The 24,853-nt window shown below is 49.5% G+C and overlaps 1 protein-coding gene across 1 annotated transcript in view; it reads left to right on the forward strand.

Moving 5' to 3' along the window:
- The first annotated feature begins 15,834 nt into the window (after positions 1 to 15,834).
- Positions 15,835 to 24,853, forward strand: part of LOC144611489 (epithelial membrane protein 2-like) — a 23,775-nt gene continuing 14,756 nt past the window's right edge. The window contains exon 1 of the mRNA XM_078430621.1: positions 15,835 to 15,905. The gene's annotated coding sequence lies outside the window, so the exon portion shown is untranslated. The remainder of the gene's footprint in view (positions 15,906 to 24,853) is intronic.

A 24,853-nucleotide genomic window follows, 5' to 3' on the forward strand; every position in this document is an offset into this window, starting at 1 on the left:
GGGGGAGAGGGGCGGAGAGCGAGGGGAATCAAGGCTCTGATCAATCCCTCGCTTGTGAGCATGTTTAAATCGCAGAAGGTTTTCGACCAGCGTCGACACGGGGCCAGATCGTCCGGCGTGGGGGAGCTGAGATTCCCCCCCCCCGATACAGGAGCTAGATCGCCCCGACCGCCGGCAACGGGAGTCAAGATCGTCCCATCAACGGAAGGCTCGAGGCCCCCGAACCCGGGGGAACAAAGAAGGGAAGAGATTGAACTTTTTGTTTCGCCTTCCATCACTGTGAGGAATGTGGTGGATGTCTATGTTAAACTTTATTTTACGTGGCTGTGTGTCTTGTTGCTTGTATGGTTGTATGGTAACTCAAATTTCACTGTATCTTAATTGGTACATGTGACAATTAATTGAATCTTGAATAACTCAGGCAAAAGAGGAAGTGTTTGTAAAGCAAGAGGCGGAGGAGTCTCGACCAGAAACGCCACCCATCCCTTTTCTCCAGAGATGCTGCCTGACCCGCTGAGTTACTCCAGCACTCTTAAGAATAAAGGGCAGGCCATTTAAAACTGAGGATTTAAAACTGAGGATGTGCATTTCACTGCACATCGTGTATGTGTATGTGACAAATAAACTTGACTTGACTTGACTTGACTTGAGAAGAAACTCTTTCACCCAGAGAGTTGTGAATATCTGCCCACAGAGGGCAGTGGAGGCCAATTCACTGGATGAATTTAAAAGAGAGTTAGATAGAGCTCTAGGGGCTAGTGGAATCAGGGGATATAGAGGAGAAAGCAGATACGGGTTACTGATTGTGGATGATCAGCCATGATCACAATGAATGGCGGCGCTGGCTCGAAGGGCCAAATGGCCTCCTCCTGCACCTATGTTTCTATGTTTCATGTCTATCTTCGGTTTAAACCAGCATCTGCAGCTCCCTCCAGTGCAGAAGTGTGCGTTATAGACAATAGACAATAGGTGCAGGAGGAGGCCATTCGGCCCTTCGAGCCAGCACCACCATTCAATGTGATCATGGCTGATCATTCTCAATCAGTACCCCGTTCCTGCCTTCTCCCCATGCCCCCTGACTCCGCTATCCTTAAGAGCTCTATCAAGCAAGCTCTCTTGAATGCATTCAGAGAATTGGCCTCCACTGCCTTCTGAGGCAGAGAATTCCACAAATTTACAACTCTCTATGACTGAAAACTTTTTCCTACAGACAATAGACACAAAGTGCTGGAGTAACCCAGCGGGTCAGGCAGCATCTCTGGAGGAAAAGGATGGGTGCCGTTTTGGGTTGCGACCCTTCTTCAGACGAGACCTTCTTCCTTTTCCTCCAGAGATGCTGCCCGACCCACCAGGTTACTCCAGCACTTTGTGTCTATCTTGTACAAAGAAATTGGTCTGAAGGCAGGAGTCAGAAAGTGGTGGCAGAGGGTTTTTTCTCTTCTCACGGGGCAGTGAAGGATCTCTCGTGTAAATCGTGTTCGCTGTGAACTGCAAAACCAAAAGTAGTTGCTAGTGAGAAGCAGAAACAAACCAGAGGAGGAGGAAACTCCCCAAACAGGAACTTTCTGCGCTGCGATGGAAGCAGATGGAAACGACAATCCGCCGGCTTTCGACTGAAATCGGGCGTGTTCATGAAAGTAAACATTCGGGCTACAATTCATTCCATTTCCCATTCGAGAGTTAAACAAACAGACTCGCTCCACCCACAGGAAACTAAACAAAAGGCTTCCTGTTTTCCCTGCTCATTTCACGGCTTAGCTAATTTTAAAAAGTTGCGGTCGTTTTAGAAAACATAGAAAATAGGTGCAGGGGGAGGCCATTCGGCCTTTCGAACCAGCACGATTCATTGTAGTATAAGAAAATAACTGCAGATGCTGGTACAAATCGAAGGTATTTATTCACAAAATGCTGGAGTAACTCAGCAGGTCAGGCAGCATCTCAGGAGAGAAGGAATGGGTGACGTTTCGGGTCGAGACCCTTCGCCATTCATTGTGATCATGGCTGATCATCCACAATCAGTAACCCGCGCCTGCCATCTCCCCACATCCCTTCATTCCACCAGCCCCTAGAGCTCTATCTAACTCTCAGTGAATCGGCCTCCACTGCCCTCTGTGGCAGAGAATTCCACAAATTCACAACTCTCTGGGTGAGAACGTTTTTTCTCACCTCAGTTTTAAATGGCCTACCCTGTATTCGTAGACTGTGTGACCTCCCTGGTTCTGGACTCCCCCAACAATAGACAATGGGTGCAGGAGGAGGCCATTCGGCCCTTCGAGCCAGCACCGCCATTCAATGTGATCATGGCTGATCATTCTCAATCAGGGAACATTTTTCCTGCATCGTGCTTGTCCGGTCCTTTTATTTTTGGAGAGCACTTTTTGCTCAGAACATATTTGACGCGCGTCTCTGTGCTCACTGTGTAACCCAGAGCGTGGTCAGGATGGGTGTGTGTCTTGAATTATATTAGCAGTGTTTTTCTGGCAACGTTTCCTGTAGATCCCCTCGACGATGCGACGAAGAAATCTGACATGACCCAGAGATTGGTGAACCTTTGGGGTCCCCCATCACGACCCCCTAGTTTCATTATTATTCTGCTCATTCGAAATAAGACAGTCTGCGGAATAAGAGAGACCGTTCAGTCTGAAGAAGGGTCTCGACCCGAAACGTCGCCCATTCCTTCTCTCCTGAAATGCTGCCTGACCCGCTGAGTTACTCCAGCATTTTGTGTCTACCTTCGATTTTAACCAGCATCTGCAGTTTTTTTCCCCTCTACTGACTACGGGTGCTGTCTGTACGGAGTTTGTAGGCTTGACTGGTGCTCTGTTGTTCCCCCCCCCCCACACACACACACACACACACACCATGTTTGTAGGTGAACTGGCTTCAGTAAACATTGTAAATTGTCCCCGGTGTGTGCAGGACAGGGCTAGTGTGCGAGGATCGCTGGTCAGCACGGACTCGGTGGGCCGAAGGGCCTGTTTCCACACTGTATCTCTAAACAGTAAAGTGCAGGAAGGAACTGCAGATGCTGGTTTACACCGAGGGTGGACACAAAATGCTGGAGTAACTCAGCGGGACGGGCAGCATCTCTGGAGAGAAGGGATGGGTGGAGACCCTTTCTGCAGACTCAGTACTCCATCAATCTTGTGTCTAACTTCGGGAATGGCGAGTGATTACATTGCCACACACCCCCCAAACCTCGCCACTCGATCCCTGTACAGGGGACATGGGGGGTGTGGGGGGGGGGGAGTGGTGTTGCTTCTTTGCTTTGCTTGGCTCGTGTTCGCTTCACGTACACAAGGGAGAAGGCAGGAAAGCTTTGCAGGAAATAGCAGGGCTCTCTGATGGCAATCTGGGAAAGTGTGTGTGTGTGTGGGTTAGGGCTGCTTTTGTGAGGTCTCAGTTCAGCCCGGCCGCTCTCAGCAGAGGGGAGACAGTGCGACCCCTCCCTCCCCCCCTCCCCCACCTCTCTCCCAACCTCCCCAGTCTCGCAGGATGTCCTAAACTCTCACACCCTGCAGAGAACAAAGTGCCCGGTGCTGGGAAACGAGGGAACATGAAGCTTTGCGCAAGTCACCATAACCAGCTCCAACAACATCAGGCTGAAGAGGAGACCCCGGACCTGAAATGTCACCTGCCCATCCCCCCCCCCCCCCCCCACCCCCACCCCCCAGATGTTGCCTGGTCCTTTGAGCTCCTCCAGCACTTTGTGTTCAGATCTGGTAGCATTGGACAGAAGTAAATCCCTAACCAGCCTGAAGAAGGGTCTCGACCCGAAACGTCACCCATTCCTTCTCTCCACAGATGCTGCCTGACCTGCTGAGTTACTCCAGCACTCTGTGAAACGTCACCTATCCATGTTCTCCACAGATGCTGCCTGACCTGCTGAGTTACTCCAGCACTCTGTGAAACGTCACCTATCCATGTTCTCCACAGATGCTGCCTGACCTGCTGAGTTACTCCGGCTTTCTGTGTCTATCTTCAGTAGTTTAGATTAGTTTAGTTTAGATTAGATTAGATTAGTTTAGATTAGATTGATTTAGTTTAATTTAGATTAGTTTGGTTTAGATTAGTTTAGTTTACTCTTGTTTCATTTTAGATTAGATTAGTTTAGATTAGTTTCGTTTAAAACTGAGGATTTAAAACTGAGGATGTGCATTAGAAGATGTGGAGAAACACCTTGACTCCTTTTGGTCACAGAATGCTGGAGCAACTCAGCGGGTCGGGCAGCATCTCTGGAGAGAAGGAATGGGTGACGTTTCGGGTCGAGACCCTTCTTTAGTCCTCTTCAGTCTGAAGAAAGGTCTCGACCCGAAACCTCACCCATTCCTTCTCTCCCGAGATGCCGCCTGACCCGCTGAGTTACTCCAGCATTTGGTGTCTATCTTCCATCTTCCGAATCAGGGCGGAAACAGGCCCTTCGGCCCACCGAGGCCGTGCCGACCGGCGATCCTTGCACATCAACACCACCCAATAAAAAATATTATTTAAAAAAAAAAAAGAAAAATTTAAAATTTAAAAAATAAATAAATTATATTCTGATTATTTTCTGATTCACTTGCACTGGTGGTCTCAATGGCTTTGAAAAAAACCCCATCTATTCAGTCACTTAGCAACCTAAATTGAAGTCATATGTCCTAATTACAAGGGCGAGCTTTAAATACTTCATTCAGTCACAGATTAACCGTTTCCTCGCCGCGACCCTCTGCTCAAACTGAGGGGGGGGTGGGGGTGGAGACACCGTGGTGGAATTCTAGGGTAGCACTATCCGACACACTAGGGACAATTTGCAATTTTTACCAAAGACAATTAACCTGCAAACCTGTGCGTCTTTGGAGTGTGCGGGGGGAAACCGGAGCACCCCGGAGAAAACCCACGCAGTCAATGTGCCGCCATCTCTAAAAAGTGCTTCTTCAGACTTTAGAGACAGAGAAGAAACAGGCCCTTCAGCCCAAAGATACTAGAGGAGCAAGATGGACCACTCCGTTGAAATCGCCTATACTGAAGGAGTGTAATTTTAATAAGCAAATCCCCGCCGTTCGCTCTGCCTCTCGCAGTGTAATCAGTGTTTTGGGGGAACAGTATGCGTGATGAAACCATTAAAATGCAGAATATATCTCATCTATCAATTCACACAGATTTGTGTTATTTTTCTTTTTAAATGTTTCTGCAAGTTTCTGCCTACTAAAATGGCGCCGTGAGATACTATGCTTTTTAGGGTCGAGTGGTCTATCTTGTTCTGCTCCATTATCTTTGCTTCGGCCCACTGAGTCCGCACCGATCAGCGACCACCCAGTGCACTAGCACTATCCTACGCACACTCGGGAGAATTTATAAATTTTTACCGAAGCTAACTAACCCTACAAACCTGTAAGTCTTTTGGGAGTGTGGGAGGAAACCGGAGCTCCCGTAGAAAGCCCACGCAGGTCACGGGGAGAACGTACAAACTCCGCACAGACAGCACCCGTGCCTTTGCATGGCTCGAAGGGCCGAATGGCCTTGTAAGCTTGTATGCCTTTTCTCTTTCAACTTTGCTACAAGTTTTAACTTGTTTAGTTTAGCTTAGTTTAGAGATACAGCGCGGAAACAGGCCCTTCGGCCCACTGAGGCCGTGCCGACCGGCGATCCTTGCACATCAACACTACCCTACATTCACTAGGGACATTTTGTTTTTACATTGATTCCAACCCAATTAACTTACAAACCTCTATGTCTTTGTAATAGACAATAGACAATCGGAGGAGGCCATTCGGCCCTTTGAGCCAGCACCGCCATTCAATGTGATCATGGCTGATCATTCTCAATCAGTACCCCGTTCTTGCCTTCTCCCCATACCCCCTGACTCCGCTATCCTTAAGAGCTCTATCGAACTCTCTCTTGAATGCATTCAGAGAATTGGCCTCCACTGCCTTCTGAGGCAGAGAATTCCACAGATTCACAACTCTCTGACTGAAAACGTTTTTCCTCATCTCAGTTCTAAATGGCCTACCCCTTATTCTTAAACTGTGGCCCCTTGTTCTGGACTCCCCCAACATTGGGAACATGTTTCCTGCCTCTAACGTGTCCAACCCCTTAATAATCTTATACGTTTCGATAAGATCTCCTCTGATCCAGTCTTTCAACATGAATGAATGAATGAATGAATGAATGAATGAATGAATGAATTAATGAATGAATGAAACCAAAGATCTAGGGGGAAACACACGCAGATCACGGGGAGAACGTACAAACTCCATACAGACATGCACCCGAAGTCAGGATCGAACCCGGGTCTCTGGCGCTGTGAGGCAGAAACTCTACCGCTGCGCCACAATGTCACGGCTGAATTGGTCAATGAATATTTGTGACGGGGCGGACTAAAGATCTCGTGACACCCAGCACAGGAATTTAAAAATTATAAATTAATTAATCTGAAGTAAAGAGCTCGTAACACGAGTGACCACCGTGAAACTATCAGTAATGAATATCTCGTGAGGAATGATTTAACGGATCATTCCTCTGCCGCAGAATGGTGGAGGTGGAAGGTGAAGTATCAGGTCAGGACTCACATTTTTCTGCTAATATGAAGGTAATTGCAAAGTAAATTGGTTGGATTTTTTTTTTGGCAAGTGCTAAACGGTGAAAGCAATGATATTGAGGGATGTGGCAAGAAATCAGAATGCACGGTGGCGCAGCGGTAGATTTGCTGCCTCACAGTGTGAGAGACCTGGGTTCCATATGTCTCTTTTTCTTAGTTTGGTTTAGAGATACAGCCCTTCGGTCCACCGAGTCCGCGCCGACCAGCGATCCCCGCACACCAACGATACCCTTGGGACAATTTACATTAATACCAAGTCCATTAACCTACAAACCCGAACGTCTTTGGAGTGTGGGAGGAAACTGAAGATCTTGGAGAAAGTCCACATGGTCGTGGGGAGAACGTACAACTCTGTGCACTCCAAAGACGTACAGGTTTACAGGTTAATTGGCTTGGTATAAATGTAAATTGTCCCTTGTGTGTGTGTGTCGGATAGTGTTAATGTGCGGGGATCGCTGGTTAGTGCGGACTCGGTGGGCCGAAGGGCCTGTTTCTGCGCTGTACCTCTAAGGTAAACTACACTAAACTAAAACTGCTTCTACACACTTATGCTAAGGACAGTAACTAACTCCATGTGCAATAATAAGCTATCTACATGTTAACAAGCACATAAAAAATGATCGTGTAGATTGCGAATCTGTGGAATTCTCTACCTCAGAAGGCAGTGGAGGCCAATTCTCTGAATGCATTCAAGAGAGAGCTAGATAGAGCTCTTAAGGATAGCGGAGTCATGGGGTATGGGGAGAGGGCAGGAACGGATTGAGAATGATCAGCCATGATCACATTGAATGGCGGTGCTGGCTCGAAGGGCCGAATGGCCTCCTCCTGCACCTATTGTCTATTGTCTATACCAGTGTATCATGTGTGGGACGGAACTGCAGATGCTGGTTTAAACCGAAGATAGACACAAAAAGTTGGAGTAACTCTGGAGAGAAGGAATGGGTGACGTTTCAGGTTGAAACCCAGCGGTATGAACATTGACTTCTCTAACTTCAGATAGTTCCTCTGTCCCTCTCTTTCCCCTCCCCCTTCCCAGTTCTCCCACCAGTCTTCCTGTCTCCTACTACATCCTACCTTTGTCCCACCCACTCCCCTGACATCAGTCTGAAGAAGGGTCTCGCCCAGAATCGACCACAGTCTGGGGTCCTTCCGCTGCTGGACCCTGGGGAGGCAGGGTGTGGTGGAGAGAGACGCCCCTCCAAATAAGGGAAGGGATTCTGTGTAAATCTGACAATGAATATCTATATTGAATGTATAACCTCCGGGAATGTCGGATGGAGTTTTTGAAAAGAAAAATGTTTGTAAATATTTATTACTGGAATAAAGTTTTTTTTTGTTGATATTAATAATATTTTTTCTTTTTTAATTCCTTCTCTCCAGGGATGCTGCCTGTCCCGCTGAGTTACTCCAGCATTTTGAGTCTATCTTCGGTTTAAACCAGCATCTGCCGTTCCCTCCCAACACATTCTGCCTATAACTTGCACAGTTTGGTAGTGATTCCTGCTCTTCTCTCCTGATAGTGATCTTTCATGAGTTCCTCCATCGCCTCCAATTCCCTCAGCAGGAAATGGTGTTGGCTCTGACCATTATTTTTCCATCCCACCCTGATTACAGGCGTGGTGCCAAACTGCTGGACTTGCAATGTGTTGTTGAATAAGGAAGGATGCAATACTATGACTGAGTACTGGTCCCTTGGTTTCGACTTTAGATTTTAGACCTTAGAAGTATCCCCTTCACCCCTTCAAACAGCATGGAAACAGGCCCTTCGGCCAGCGACCACCCCTTCCACCAGCACTCTCCTAACACACACACACATACACACGAGGGACAAGGAACTGTGGAATTCTTTGCCACAGAAGGCTGTGGAGGTCAAGTCAGTGGATATTTTTAAGGCAGCGATGGATAAATTCTGGGTTAGTACAGGTGTCAGGTGTTATGGGGAGAAGGCAGGAGAATGGGGTTAGGAGGGAGAGATAGATCAGCCCATGATTGAATGGAAGAGTAGACTTGATGGGCCGAATGGCCTAATTCTGCTCCTATCACAATTTTACCGAAGCCAATCAACCTACAAACCCGTAGTTTAATTTTGCCAAGGGGCCAAATTATTGAACGCAACGTCAAGCATAAGAACTAGAAGCAACAGCAAGGAACTCAGACCCAGCGCGTTCTCTGTCACTTGCGTGGATAATGGGTGATCTTTTACATCAGAGACACTTTCTTGCCCCTCAGCAGCTTCCTGCCCCTCGAGTTACCCCTCAGATTCCTATTAAATCTTAACCAGCTCACCTTAAAGCAAAGATACTAGAGGAACAAGGTAGACCACTCGACCCTAAAAACCGTAGTGCGTCACGACGCCATTTTAGAAACTTGCAGAAACATTTAAAAAGAAAAATAACAAAAATCTGTGAATTGATAGATGAGATATATTCTGCATTTTTATGGTATCATCACACACACTGTTCCCCTAAAACACTGATTACACTGCGAGAGGCAGAGCAGACAGCAGATTTTGCTTACTAAAATGGCACTCCTTTGTGTACTACGCTTCAGTGTAGGCGATTTCAACGGAGTGGTCCATCTTGTTCCTCTAGTATCCTCTAGTATCTTTTCCTTAAACCCATGTCAATAGACAATAGACAATAGATGCAGGAGGAGGCCATTCTAAATGGCCTACCCCTTATTCTTAAACTGTGGCCCCTTGTTCTGGACTCCCCCAACATTGGAAACATGTTTCCTGCCTCTAACGTGTCCAACCCCTTAATAATCTTATACGTTTCGATAAGATCTCCTCTCATCCTTCTAAATTCCAGTGTATACAAGCCTACTCGCTCCAGTCTTTCAACATATGACAGTCCCGCCATTCCAGGAATTAACCTAGTAAACCTACGCTGCACGCCCTCAATAGCAAGAATATCCTTCCTCAAATTTGGAGACCAAAACTGCACACAGTACTCCAGGTGCGGTCTCACTAGGGCCCTGTACAACTGCAGAAGGACCTCTTTGCTCCTATACTCAACTCCTCTTGTTATGAAGGCCAACATATTCCATTGGCTTTCTTCACTGCCTGCTATATCTGCATGCTTCCTTTCAGTGACTGATGCACTAGGACACCCAGATCTCGTTGTACGTCCCCTTTTCCTAACTTGACACCATTCAGATAATACTCTGCCTTCCTATTCTTACCACCAAAGTCTTACCACCATGTCCTCTGGTCCTCGATTCCCCTACTCTGGGCAAGAGGCTCTGTGCGTCTACCCGATCTATTCTTCTCATGATTTTGCACACCACTATCAGATCACCCCTCATCCTCCGGCACTCCAAGGAATAGAGCCCTAGACTGCTCAACCTCGACCCACAGCTCAGGCCCTCGAGTCCTGGCAGTATCCTCGTAAGTCATCTCCGCGCCCTTTCCAGCTTGACGACATCTTTCCTAGGACATGACTTGGTGCCCAGAACTGAACGCAATGCTCAAAATGCAGCCTCACCAAGATAGTCCAGAGGAGGTAGACAAGAATGTTGTCAGAAAAGGAACATTTTCACTTTTTTCACATATTGTGGGCGGGCACAGTGGCGCAGCGGTAGAGTTGCTGCCTTACAGCGAATGCAGCGCCGGAGACACGGGTTCAATCCCGCCTATGGGTGCTGTCTTTGTAGAGATTGTACGTTCTCCCCGTGACCTGCGTGGGTTTTCTCCGAGATCTTCGGTTTCCTCCCACACTCCAAAGACATACCTGTATGTAGGTTAATTGGCTTGGTAAATGTAAAAATTGTCCATGGTGGGTGTAGGACAGTGTTAATGTGCGGGGATCGCTGGTCGACAAGGACCCGGTGGGCCGAAAGAGCCTGTTTCCGCGCTGTATCTCTAAACTAAACTAAACTAAACTAAACTAAACTAAACTAAACTCAGGAAAGGAGGTTGAATAGGTTAGGATCGTGAGGGGGGAGGGGGAGGGGGGGTGGGGACAGGACCACCGAGAACTAAGGGGGACCACAAAGAATGTGTTAAAAATGGTTTGGGTAAAATGGGTCACTTTGTAACTTTGTCATTGCCCTTTATGTGGCAACTCTTCGCATACCTTGGGTGTGCAAATAAAGAATTGCACTGCGACTTGTCACATGTGACAAAAAAGTATCATTCATTCATTCATTCATTCATTCATTCGTTCATTCGTTCATTCATTCATTTATTCGTTCATTCGTTCATTCGTTCATTCACTCGTTCATTCATTCCATTGTTTAACTGTTAAGTGTCCCCTGGAATTTTTTGTACTTATTTGTAAATGTAGACAATAGGCAATAGGTGCAGGAGGAGGCCTTTCAGCCCTTCGAGCCAGCACCGCCATTCACCATGATCATGGCCGACCATCCACAATCAGTACCCCCGTTCCTGCCCTCTCCCCACACCCCCTGACTCCGCCATCATTAAGAGCTCTATCTAACTCGAGAGTAAGTTTCCCTTATATATTTACCTGATCATGGTTGGTAAAGGAACAACAGATTATCCGTCCGCACACTTGCAGAGTGAAGCCGCGCACGGGAAGAGAGGGAATTAAAGTTGATCAACGACTTGGTCTTCCACAGAGGCGGACATCTCCAATCTCTGACCAAACACCCTGCTACACACTCAAGCACGCCTGTCTATCAGAGCGGGGGTAAAGGCGCCAACTGCAAACTGGACTTGTCACATCCTTCCCCCTTATCAACAAGGAAACAGAATGGCCTTCACCCAGTTCAATGTTGTAATCTAGCCCCGGCATTTTTCAAAAGAAAGAGCAGGAATATGAGCCGGCAGTCATAGTTATAAAATAATAGAGTGATACAGCATGGAAACAGGCCCTTCGGCCCAACTTGCCCGCGCCGACCAACATGGCCCACCTACACTCGTCCCACCTGCCCGCGTTTGGCCCATATCTATTTCTCTCATGATTTTGCGCACCTCTACAAGATCACCCCTCATCCTCCTGCGCTCCAAGGATTAGAGTCCTAGCCTGCTCGACCTCACGCCCTCTAGCCCTGGCAACATCCTCATAAATCTCCTCTGCATCCTTTCCAGCTTGTCAACGTCTTCCCTACAGCATGGTGTCATCATGGTGTCATCAGTAAACTTTGATGTCAACTTTGACACTTGATCTCCATTATTCAAAGCATTGATACTGAAGAAGGGTCCCGACCCGAAACGTTGCCCATCCATGTCCTCCAAAGATGCTGTCTGACCCGCTGAGTTACTCCAGCACTCCGTGTTCCGCATAAGAATCTGCAGTTCCTTGTGACACTAGAAATTTTTGAGGTTGTAACTAACAGAATAAATCAGGGCAGCCAATGAAGATAGTTTCTATGAGACTAAGTGGACCCGTTGGGGCCCAAACCTCTACTGCATTGGTGCAGCACCCTCTCTTCCCCCTCCCCCTCCTCTTCTCCCCCCCCCCTCCACCCTACCCCTCTCCCTCCCCCTCACTTCCCTCCCCCGCCCCACCTGTACGTCTTTGGAGCGTGGGAGGAAACCGGAGCACCCGGAGAAAACCCACGCGGGTCACGGGGAGAACGTGCAAACTCCGTACAGACAGCACCCTTAGTCAGGATTGAACCCGGGTCTCCGGCGCTGTGAGGCAGCAACTCTGCCGCTGCGCCACCGTTGTGGGGGAGAGAAAGCTGGAAAAGTTCCAGTTTATTTATGAAACACTTATTTCATCGACCAATGCAGATTCCGCCTAGTCCTATTATTATTCTCTGAGTGTCCCATTACCCACTTCCTTAAAAATAGATGCAGTGTTTTTCTATTACTGATGTCACCCTGACTGCTTTAAGGTTCCTCATTTTCTCTCCCGCTCCACTCTCTCACTCAGCAAAGACAGGTGCCAAGACGACAGTGGCACAGCGGGTAGAGCTGCTGCCTCACAGCGCCAGAGACCCGCCTTCCATCCTGAGTACGGGTGCTGTCTGCACGGAGTTTGCATGTTCTCCCCGTGACCTGCGTGGGGTTTGCTCCAGGTGCTCCGGTTTCCCTCCCACATCCCAAAGATCTGCTGGCTTTTGTAGGTTGTAGGAAGGAAGTGCATGTGTTGGGCACTCACATTTCGGAGGACCTAACATGGTCCACTAACACTGCTGCGCTGGTCAAGAAGGCACAGCAACGACTGTTCTACCTGAGAACACTGAAGAAGTCTGGTCTGCCCCACAGCTGCTGACGACCTTCTACCGCTGCACCATAGAGAGCATCCTAACGCATGGCATCACTGTGTGGTACCTCAGCTGCACGGAGGCAGAGAGGAGAGCTCTTCAGCGGGGAGTCCATGGAGCTCAGAGGACCATCGGAACACAGCTACCAGCCTTGGAGGGCATCTACAACACACGATGCCTCAGAAAAGCCACCAGCATCCACAAAGACTCTTCACACCCCTGCAACAGTCTGTTCGAAATTCTACCATCGGGCAGACGATACAAGGCCTTCTACGCCCGCACCTCCAGACTCAGGAACAGCTTCATCCCCAGGGCCATAGCTGCTATGAACCGGTCCTGCTGAGCTGGATGGTCACATCGCACAGCGAACCGGCACAGATCTACTTGCACTTTACTCTGTTTTAAACTGTTTCTAATTTTGTTTCACTGGGTTGTCTAAATTTATACTGACTAGCTAATTAATTTATTGCATCGTATGGGAGGCGCATTCCCAATCTTGTTGTACCCCTGTACAATGACAATAAAGATATATTGTATTGTGTTGTAGATTGGCACAAAAAGCTGGAGTACCTCATCGGGATGGGCAGCATCTCAGGAGGGAAGGAATGGGTGACGTTTCGGGTCGAGACCCTTCTTCAGACCTGAAACGTCACCCATTCCTTCTCTCCAGAGTCGCTGCCTGTCCCGCTGAGTTACTCCAGCATTTTGTGTCTATCTTTGGGTTTGGTCGATTGCCCAATTGGCCTAATTGTCCCCAGTGTGTAGGGTCGTGCTAGTGTGTGAGGTTTTCGTTGGTCGGCACGGACGGTGGGCCAATAAGTGACCCTCTGATGTGTGGAGAGTGGACGAGAAGGAGCGATAACATAGAACTAGTGAGAACGGATGATTGATGGTCGGCGGGGGCACATAGTTTCCACCATATCTGAGGAAGGGTGTGCTGGCTCTGGAGGGGGTCCAGAGGAGGTTTACAAGAATGATCCCAGGAACGAGTAGGTTAACATAGGATGAGCGTTTGTCGGCACTGGGCCTGTACTCTCTGGAATTTAGAAGAATGAGGGGGTGGGGGGACTTCATTGAAACATACATGAATACTGAAAGTCTAGGATATGGAGTGGATGTGGAGAGGATGAAAGACGTACAGGTATGTAGGTTAATTGGCTGGGTAAATGTAAAAATTGTCCCTAGTGGGTATAGGATAGTGTTAATGTACGGGGATCGCTGGGCGGCACGGACTTGGAGGGCCGAAAAGGCCTGTTTCCGGCTGTATATATATGATATGATATGATGTTTCCACTAGTGGGAGAGTCTAGGACCAGAGGTCATAGCCTCAGAATTAAAGGACGTTCTTTTAGGAAGGAGAAGGGGGAAATTTTCTTTAGTCAGAGGGTGGTGAATCTGTGGAATTCATTGCCACAGAAGGCTGTGGAGGCCAAGTCAGTGGATGTTTTTAAGTTTTAATAGATAGATTCTTGTTTAGTACGGGTGTCAGAGGTTATAGACAATAGACAATAGACAATAGGTGCAGGAGGAGGCCATTCGGCCCTTCGAGCCAGCACCGCCATTCAATGTAATCATGGCTGATCATTCTCAATCAGTACCCCGTTCCTGCCTTCTCCCCATACCCCCTGACTCCGCTATCCTTAAGAGTTCGATCTAGCTCTCTCTTGAATGCATTCAGAGAATTGGCCTCCACTGCCTTCTGAGGCAGAGAATTCCACAGATTCACAACTCTCTGACTGAAAAAGTTTTTCCTCATCTCCGTTCTAAATGGCCTACCCCTTATTCTTAAACTGTGGCCCCTTGTTCTGGACTCCCCCAACATTGGGAACATGTTTCCTGCCTCTAACGTGTCCAACCCCTTAATAACCTTATACGTTTCGATAAGATCTCCTCTCATCCTTCTAAATTCCAGTGTATACAAGCCTAGTCGCTCCAGTCTTTCAACATACGACAGTCCCGCCATTCCGGGAATTAATTAGTTATGGGGAGAAGGCAGGAGAATGTGGTCAGGAGGGAGAGTTAGATCAGCCATGATTGAATGGCCGAGTAGACTTGAATGGGCCGAATGGCCTCATTCTACTCCTATTCCTTCTGAAGATACCTATGTATCTTTCAAACAATTCAGAACTACTGAGCTTAACACTAGTGAGACTGAGTGTTTGCTTCAGTTTAGAGATGCACTGGGAAAGAAGCCCTTCGGCCCACCGAGTCCATATCGACCAGCGACCACAGGTTCAGTCTGAAGAAGGGTCTCGACCCGAAACGTCACCCATTCCTTCTCTCCTGAGATGCTGCCTGACCTGCTGAGTTACTCCAGCATTTTGTGAATAAATACCTTCGATTTGTACCAGCATCTGCAGTTAATTTCTCATACTACAGGTTCACTCTAGTTCTACGTTATCCCACTTTCACCCCAACACCCTGCACACTTGGGACAACTGTATTAATGTGTTGAGAATTTGTGCACAGTTTTGGGCAAATTTTCAAATTTTGAATAAAGTTTCTTTTTGAAATTGAAAAGAAATTGTAGTTTTAAAAATCATCTTGGAAAAAAATCACTTCCAGTAATTAGGTCATACGTGATAGGAGCAGAATTAGGCCATTCGGCCCATCATGGCTGATCGATCTCTCCCTCCTTCTCTGACACCCGTACCAATCAAGAATCTATCCATCTCTGTGCCTTAAAAACATCCATCGACTTGTCCTCCACAGCCTTCTAGTGGCAAAGAATTCCACAGATTCACCCCTCTCTGGCCAAAGAAATTCCTCCTCATCTCCTTCCTGAAGGAAGGCCCTTTAACTCTGAGGGTACTACCAAGTGGACACATCCAGTGGAAACATCTTCTCTACATCCAAGCCTTTTCGTGCAGGAAAAATATATTTTAAAAAAAACCAGTTTTCCAGCAATAAAACCGGTCGCTTTGCCCCTTCAAAAGCCAGAGTTTAAAAAAGATTGACACAAGGAGCAAGTAACGGGAGAACATTTCAAGGGAGTCCCTTTAAGGAGAGGAGAGGGGGCGAGGAGGTGCTTTATGAATCGCGTTGCAACGTCTCAGGAAAAGCAGGAGGGCGTTGGCTTAAAGAGACCAAAAGTTGTGACCATAACGTCTTGTTCTCCACCAGGATTCTGTCATTTAGTCAAGGATCTCAGGTAAGCCCTCTGATATCTGACCCCTTTAACCCCTTCCTCCCCCCCCCTCCCATCCCTCTTTCCTGCAAGAAAAGTATTCCTTTTGGGCAAAAGAAAACTTAAGATTAAAAACCTTTTGCTTGTGCTTTTGAGAAGGGCTCGTTGTTTGCCCCGGGCTGTTTGCTACTCCGACTTGCGTTGCTAATTCATCCTCTGTAACTGGGTTTATTTTCGGGTACAAGTATTATCCTCTGCTACAAGGGGGACAGGAGACGGCACCCCACCCTTAACCCTGGGACAAAGTGGGAGAGAACTATCTTTTCAGTGGAATAAAGTGACATTTAGCTGCAAACTGTGAGCGACCAATCTACATAAACGCCTTGCTGAGAGTTTCAGTTTGAAATCGCCCCCCAACTTCACACATCTGAAGGACTTGGGGGTCTAATCTTTGTTTAAAACATGATTTTCTCGCGTAATGGGGAATTACAGGGGGTGAGTTTTGTATGTTCACAACGGTTTAAGGGGAAGAGTTATTTATTTCCAGGCTGGTTTTGTGAGCCTCGCCTCGCCTCCCCGTCAAGGATGAACGCGGGGGATCTCGACTTTAAAACAGATGTTTTGAATCAGTTATGTTTTTTTAGAAAAGAGAGAGTCCCTGTAGCGCTCGTCGTGGAAGGAATCTGGGTGTGTGTGAATGAGAGTGAGAGACACAGACAGAGAGAGAGAGAGAGAGACACACACACACACACACAGAGTGTGTGTGTAAGGGTGTGTGTGCGTGAGGGTGTGTGCGTGAGGGTGTGTGTGGGAGGGTGTGTGTGCGTGAGGGTGTGTGTGAGGGTGTGTGTGGGTGTGAGGGTGTGTGTGTGAGGGTGTGTGTGGGAGGGTGTGTGTGTGGGAGGGTGTGTGTGGGAGGGTGTGTGTGCGTGAGGGTGTGTGTGTGTGTGAGGGTGAGTGAGGGTGTGTGTGTGTGTGTGAGTGTGTGTGTGTGTGTGCAAGGGTGTGTGTAAGGGTGTGTGTGAGGGTGTGTGAGGGTGTGTGAGTAGTTGTGTATGTGTGAGTGTGTGTGTGTGTAAGGGTGTGTGTGAGGGTGTGTGAGGTGTGTGTGTAGTTGTGTATGTGTGTGTGTGTGAGGGTGTGTGTGCGCGTGGGAGGGCGTGTGTACGTGGGAGGTTGTGTGTGTGTGTGAGGGTGTGTGTTTGTGAGGTTGTGTATGTGTGAGTGTGTGTGGGAGGGCGTGTGTTGCAAGAGTGAGTGTGTGAGAGAGAGAGAGAGTGCATGTGAGAGAGGGAATGAGGGTGTGTGCGAGAGAGTGTGTGTGTGTGTGAGGGGTGAGTGAGTGTACTAACGGGAGAGAGAATGCCGTTTCACATTCCAGGCCCCTCTGGGTGTTTCCCATCACATCTGGATGAATGTAGTGATTTCTCCTGGTATTCCTCACATGTTGCCCTTAATGTTGAACTGCTATTGTCTGGTTTTTGTGCGTGGTGTGTAAACAGACATCTGCAGTCCCTCCCCTCCTGATACACATACATATTGGAAGGAACAGCAGGCGCTGGATCACTCCGAAGATAGACACCCATTCCTTCTCTCCACAGATGCTGCCTGACCCGCTGAGTTACTCCAACATTTTGTGTCTATCTACTCCACACACATTCACAGGTTGAATTTGTTCTGTTGTGCTGCTGCAAGTGAGATTGTGATTGTTCCATCTGGGTCTATAATGGCAACTAGACCAAGTGGACCCGTTGGGCCCAAACCTCCTGCATTGATGCAGCACCCTCTCATCTCCCCCCCTCCCTCCTCCTCCCACCCTCCCCCCCCTCCCTCCTCCCCTCCCTCCTCCTCCCACCCTCCCTTCCCCCTCCCTCCCCCCTGCCTTGCCCCCCTACTGCCTTCCCCCCTACCACCCTCCTCCCCCCCTACCACCCTCCTCCCCCCCACACTCATACCCTCCCCTCCCCCTCCCCCTCCCCTCCCCCTCCCCTCCCCTCCCCTCTCCCCTCCCTCCTCCCCCCACCTCCCCCTCCCCTACCCTCCCTCCCTCCCTCCTGCCTCCCCCCCTGCCACCCTCCTCCCCCCCTGCCACCCTCCTCCCCCCACACTCATACCCCCTCAACCCCTCTTATCCTCCCTCTCTAGGAGATAGATTTAAACTTTAAAATGTGAATAACTGGGTCCAGTACCCTCTCCTCTCCTCCCCCTCTCCCCCTCCCCCTCTCCACCCCTCCCTTCCTTACCCCCTCCCCTCCCCTCCCCCCCATCTTCCCTCCTTCCCCCTCCCTCCCTCCCTCCCTCCCTAGGAGATAGATTTAAACTTTAAAATGTGAATAACTTTAAAAATATAACACCGATTTCAATGAAACTTCCATTAGCACCAAAGGGACGACGGTGAGTGAGGTGGGCCTAAAACTGTCATGCTATCGTGTACCGTTTTGACTGTAGTTCAGGAACAAACAAACAAACAAACAAACGAGAGTTTTGGTATATAGATAAAACACTCCTGAGCGGACAAGGCGGACCCTTCTTCAGACTGAATCGCTCTTTGGTGTAAGGCAGGTGCAGCCACAGGGAATAGCGTGACTGCGTTACTTTGTGAAGGAGGACAGAGGGTTCTTGAATTGCAGGCAGCCTGGGTAGAGGGCGGGGAAGGTGGAGTACGACCTGGCTAATTCCCGAGATAGCGGAACTGACATGTGATGAAAGAATGGATCGACTGGGCTTAGTATTCACTGGAATTTGGAAGGATGAGAGGGGATCTTAGAGAAACATATAAAATTCTTCAGGGATTGGACAGGCTAGATGCAGAAAAAATGTTCCCGATGTTGGGGGAGTCCAGAACCAGGGTGTCACAGTTTAAGAATAAGGGGTAGGCCATTTAATACTGAGATGTGGAAAAACTTTTTCACCCAGAGAGTTGTGAATCTGTGGAATTCTCTGCCACAGAAGGCAGTGGAGGCCAATTCACTGCATGTACAGTATTCAAGAGAGAGTTAGATTTAGCTCTTGGGGCTAATGGAATCAAGGGATATGGGGAGAAAGCAGGAACGGGGTACTGATTGTGGATGATCAGCCATGATCATATTGAATACTCGAAGGGCCGAATGGCCTACTCCTGCACCTGTTTTCTATGTTTCCATGTGTGGCCTGTTCCGGGAGAGGGCCAGGACACTGGAGCGAAGCCATTCCACTGAAGATGGTTTCGCTGAACACCCTCGCTCAGTCTGCCCGAACCGACCTGATCTCCTGGTTGCCAAACACTTTAATTCTCCTTCCCATTCCCACACTGACCTTTCTGTCCTGGGTCTCCTCCATTGTCAGAGTGAGGCTAAACGCAAATTGGAGGAACAGCATCTCATATTTCGCTTGGGCAGCTTGCAGCCCAGGGGTATGAACATTGATTTCTCTCACTTCAGGTAGCCCCGGCATTCCCTCTCCCTCCATCCCTCCCCCACCCAAGTCGCACCAGCTTCTCGTTCTCACCCTACAAACAGCTAACAATGGCATGTTACCTTTTTGCGTATCTTTCATTCATTGTTCTTTATCTCTCTACATTATCGTCGATATCGCTCGTTTTCCTTATCCCTAACTAGTCTGAAGAAGGGTCTCGACCCGAAACGTCACCCATTCCTTCTCTCCAGAGATGCTGCCTGACCTGCTGAGTTACTCCAGCTTTTTGTGTCTAGCCTCTGGACTTGAGCATGGGTCTGGTCCTGGTCTGGTCTGGTCTGGTCTGGTCTGGTCTGGTCTGGTCTGGTCTGGTCTGGTCTGGTCTGGTCTGGTCTGGTCTGGACTGGACTGGTCGGGTCTGTACTGGTCGGGTCCGGTCTAGTCCGGTCGGGACTGGTCTGGTCTGGTCTGGTCTGGTCTGGTTTGGTCTGGTCGGGACTGGTCTGGTCGGGACTGGTCTGGTCTGGCCGGGACTGGACTGGTCTGGTCGGGACGGGACTGGACTGGTTGGGACTGGTCTGGTTGGGACTGGTCTGGTCCGGGTGTGCTCCCGGAGTGTGGCCAGCCCTGTCCTGTTCTTCGTTCCGCATTCTTCTACCTACCTGCCCCGTCCCTGTGACCGCGACCAAGGTTTTTCCATCCCGCTGCTCCTCTGATTAATCACAAACCTTGGCATCTACTGGAGTCGTAGAGTCTCTGCCCTTCCACCCCTCCCGCTGATACCCATCAGCTTTTGGTTCCTGAAACTGTTGCCTCTCCTTCTCTGGTCCCAGGCCACTGGACACGCCGAGCCCCAGCCTCTGCCCACCGTCCTGGCTCTTGTCGTCTTATCCACATTCAAGTAACCCCTCCATTCACTCCCCTCCTCTCCCCTCCGAAACATCACCCATCCTTTATCTCCAGAGATGCTGCCTGACCCGCTGAGTTACTCCAGCACTCTGTGAAACGTCACCTATCCATGTTCTCCAGAGATGCTGCCTGACCCGCTGAATTACTCCAGCACTTTTTTGTCTTATCTTCCGTGTAAACCTGCATCTGCAGTTCCTTCCTACGCGTTTGCATGTTCCTCCACTATGTAGCTGTGTGTGTGTGTGTGTGTGTGTGTGTGTGTGTGTGTGTGTGTGTGTGTGTGTGTGTGTATGTGTGTGTGTGTATACCCTTGTACATCCTCACACACCCTCGCACACACCCCACTCTAATGCAGAACTGAACCTGATTGAAGAAAGATCACATGTTAGGGATCATGTTTCCCAACCTTGGAACAGACCAAAGTTCTCAAAGTGTTGCCACCACAGTAATGATCAGATATCTTGCCCTGTTGGGACAAGTGGCCCAAGTCCACCCAAGAAGAGATACATTGTGGTACGATACAATAGAACTTTATTTATCCCAGGAGGGAAATTGCTCTGCCAACAGTTGTAGGTTTACTAGGTTAATTCCTGGAATGGCGGGACTGTCGTATGTTGAAAGATTGGAGCGACTGGGCTTGCACACACTGGAATTTAGAAGGATGAGAGGGGATCTTATTGAAACGTATAAGATTATCAAGGGATTTTACACGCTAGAGGCAGGAAACATGTTCCCGATTTTGGGGGAGTCCAGAGCCAGAGGCCACCAGTTTTAGAATAAGGGGTAGGTCATTGAGAACGGAGATGAGGAAAAACCTTTTCACTCAGAGAGTTGTGAATCTGTGGAATTCTCTGCCTCAGAAGGCAGTGGAGGCCAATTCTCTGGATGCTTTCAAGAGAGAGTTAGATAGAGCTCTTAATGATAGCGGAGTCAGGGGGTATGGGGAGAAGGCAGGAACGGGGTACTGATTGAGAATGATCAGCCATGATCACGGTGAATGGCGGTGCTGGCTCGAGGGGCCGAATGGCCTCCTCCTGCACCTATTGTCTATTGGCTATTGTCAGTCACAAAACACAACAAGATACGTGTAACATGAAGTTAATGCGGCCGCCATTGGTGGAGCGGGAGCACGTGGCCGCTGGCTGGGTGAGGTCACGTGGGGCGCGGGGCGGTGACGTCACATTGTCCCGTATTTGGGAGTGAGGAAGTTGGCAACCCTAATCCCCGTACACTCACACTATCCTACACATGAGGGACAATTTTACTGAAGCCATTTAGATTTTTTTAGAGATACAGCGCGGAAACAGTCCCTTCGGCCCACCGGGTCCGCGCCGCCCAGCGATCCCCGCACATTAACACTATCCTACACACACTAGGGACAATTTTATTTTACATTTGCCCAGCCAATTAACCTGCATACCTGTACGTCTTTGGAGTGTGGGAGGAAACCGAAAATCTCGGAGAAAACCCACGCAGGTCACGGGGAGAACGTACAAACTCTGTACAGACGGCGCCCGTAGTCAGGATCGAACCTGAGTCTCCGGCGCTGCATTCGCTGTAAGGCAGCAACTCTACCGCTGCGCCACCGTGCCATTCAACCTGCAAACTTTGCAAACTGTCTTTGGAATGTGGGAGCAAACTGGAGCAGACCGGGGAAAACCCAGGCGGACACGGGGAGAACGTATAAACTCCGTACAGACAGCCCCCATAGTCGGAATCGAACCCGGGTCTCTGGCGCTGTAAGGCAGCAACTCTACCACCGCGCCACCAAGTTCCCTCTTATTTTTCTGTTTTTCTCTTCTACTAATGACACTGTTTCTTCAAAGAATTCAAAAGAAATGAATTAAGCATAATTCCCTTTCATTAAACCACTCTGACATTCCCTGATTATATTGATTTTTGTTTTTGACTGTCATAACATTTTAATAAGAGCTTCTGATGTTTCTTCCTTTCCACACGTTAAGTTAACTGGTTAGTCCTTCTTCTGCGTTTTGTTCGGCGCGGTGGCGCCGCGGTAGAGTTGCTGCCTCACAGCGCCAGAGACCCCGGTTCGATCCTGACTCCGGGTGCTGTCTGTACGGAGTTTGTACGTTCTCCCCGTGACCTGCGTGGGTTTTTTCTCCCGAGATTTTCGGTTTCCTCCCGTGCTCCAAAGACGTACAGGTGTGTAGGTTGATTGGCTTGGTGTAGGTGTAAATTGTGTGTCGGATGGTGTTAGAGTGCAGGGACCGCTGGTCGGTGCAGACTCTGTAGGCTGGTTTCTCCCACATGCTGAGGCCGCAAGGATTGGTGGGTGCACTGGCCAATGTACATTGCTCATGGTGCACAGATAAGTGGTAGAATCTGGGGGAGGGGGGGTTTTAGATTTTAGAGATACAGCGCGGAAACAGGCCCTTCGGCCCACCGGGTCCGCGCCGCCCAGCATCTCTCATCTCCCCCCCTCCCTCCTCCTCCCACCCTCCCCCCCCCTCCCTCCTCCCCTCCCTCCTCCTCCCACCCTCCCTTCCCCCTCCCTCCCCCCTGCCTTGCCCCCCTACTGCCTTCCCCCCTACCACCCTCCTCCCCCCCTACCACCCTCCTCCCCCCCACACTCATACCCTCCCCTCCCCCTCCCCCCTCCCCTCCCCCTCCCCTCCCCTCCCCTCTCCCCTCCCTCCTCCCCCCACCTCCCCCTCCCCTACCCTCCCTCCCTCCCTCCTGCCTCCCCCCCTGCCACCCTCCTCCCCCCCTGCCACCCTCCTCCCCCCACACTCATACCCCCTCAACCCCTCTTATCCTCCCTCTCTAGGAGATAGATTTAAACTTTAAAATGTGAATAACTGGGTCCAGTACCCTCTCCTCTCCTCCCCCTCTCCCCCTCCCCCTCTCCACCCCTCCCTTCCTTACCCCCTCCCCTCCCCTCCCCCCCATCTTCCCTCCTTCCCCCTCCCTCCCTCCCTCCCTCCCTAGGAGATAGATTTAAACTTTAAAATGTGAATAACTTTAAAAATATAACACCGATTTCAATGAAACTTCCATTAGCACCAAAGGGACGACGGTGAGTGAGGTGGGCCTAAAACTGTCATGCTATCGTGTACCGTTTTGACTGTAGTTCAGGAACAAACAAACAAACAAACAAACGAGAGTTTTGGTATATAGATAAAACACTCCTGAGCGGACAAGGCGGACCCTTCTTCAGACTGAATCGCTCTTTGGTGTAAGGCAGGTGCAGCCACAGGGAATAGCGTGACTGCGTTACTTTGTGAAGGAGGACAGAGGGTTCTTGAATTGCAGGCAGCCTGGGTAGAGGGCGGGAAGGTGGAGTACGACCTGGCTAATTCCCGAGATAGCGGAACTGACATGTGATGAAAGAATGGATCGACTGGGCTTAGTATTCACTGGAATTTGGAAGGATGAGAGGGGATCTTAGAGAAACATATAAAATTCTTCAGGGATTGGACAGGCTAGATGCAGAAAAAATGTTCCCGATGTTGGGGAGTCCAGAACCAGGGTGTCACAGTTTAAGAATAAGGGTAGGCCATTTAATACTGAGATGTGGAAAAACTTTTTCACCCAGAGAGTTGTGAATCTGTGGAATTCTCTGCCACAGAAGGCAGTGGAGGCCAATTCACTGCATGTACAGTATTCAAGAGAGAGTTAGATTTAGCTCTTGGGGCTAATGGAATCAAGGGATATGGGGAGAAAGCAGGAACGGGGTACTGATTGTGGATGATCAGCCATGATCATATTGAATACTCGAAGGGCCGAATGGCCTACTCCTGCACCTGTTTTCTATGTTTCCATGTGTGGCCTGTTCCGGGAGAGGGCCAGGACACTGGAGCGAAGCCATTCCACTGAAGATGGTTTCGCTGAACACCCTCGCTCAGTCTGCCCGAACCGACCTGATCTCCTGGTTGCCAAACACTTTAATTCTCCTTCCCATTCCCACACTGACCTTTCTGTCCTGGGTCTCCTCCATTGTCCAGAGTGAGGCTAAACGCAAATTGGAGGAACAGCATCTCATATTTCGCTTGGGCAGCTTGCAGCCCAGGGGTATGAACATTGATTTCTCTCACTTCAGGTAGCCCCGGCATTCCCTCTCCCTCCATCCCTCCCCCACCCAAGTCGCACCAGCTTCTCGTTCTCACCCTACAAACAGCTAACAATGGCATGTTACCTTTTTGCGTATCTTTCATTCATTGTTCTTTATCTCTCTACATTATCGTCGATATCGCTCGTTTTCCTTATCCCTAACTAGTCTGAAGAAGGGTCTCGACCCGAAACGTCACCCATTCCTTCTCTCCAGAGATGCTGCCTGACCTGCTGAGTTACTCCAGCTTTTTGTGTCTAGCCTCTGGACTTGAGCATGGGTCTGGTCCTGGTCTGGTCTGGTCTGGTCTGGTCTGGTCTGGTCTGGTCTGGTCTGGTCTGGTCTGGTCTGGTCTGGTCTGGTCTGGACTGGACTGGTCGGGTCTGTACTGGTCGGGTCCGGTCTAGTCCGGTCGGGACTGGTCTGGTCTGGTCTGGTCTGGTCTGGTTTGGTCTGGTCGGGACTGGTCTGGTCGGGACTGGTCTGGTCTGGCCGGGACTGGACTGGTCTGGTCGGGACGGGACTGGACTGGTTGGGACTGGTCTGGTTGGGACTGGTCTGGTCCGGGTGTGCTCCCGGAGTGTGGCCAGCCCTGTCCTGT

The sequence above is a fragment of the Rhinoraja longicauda genome, chromosome 40 (assembly GCF_053455715.1).
Source record: "Rhinoraja longicauda isolate Sanriku21f chromosome 40, sRhiLon1.1, whole genome shotgun sequence".
Lineage (NCBI taxonomy): Eukaryota > Metazoa > Chordata > Chondrichthyes > Rajiformes > Arhynchobatidae > Rhinoraja > Rhinoraja longicauda.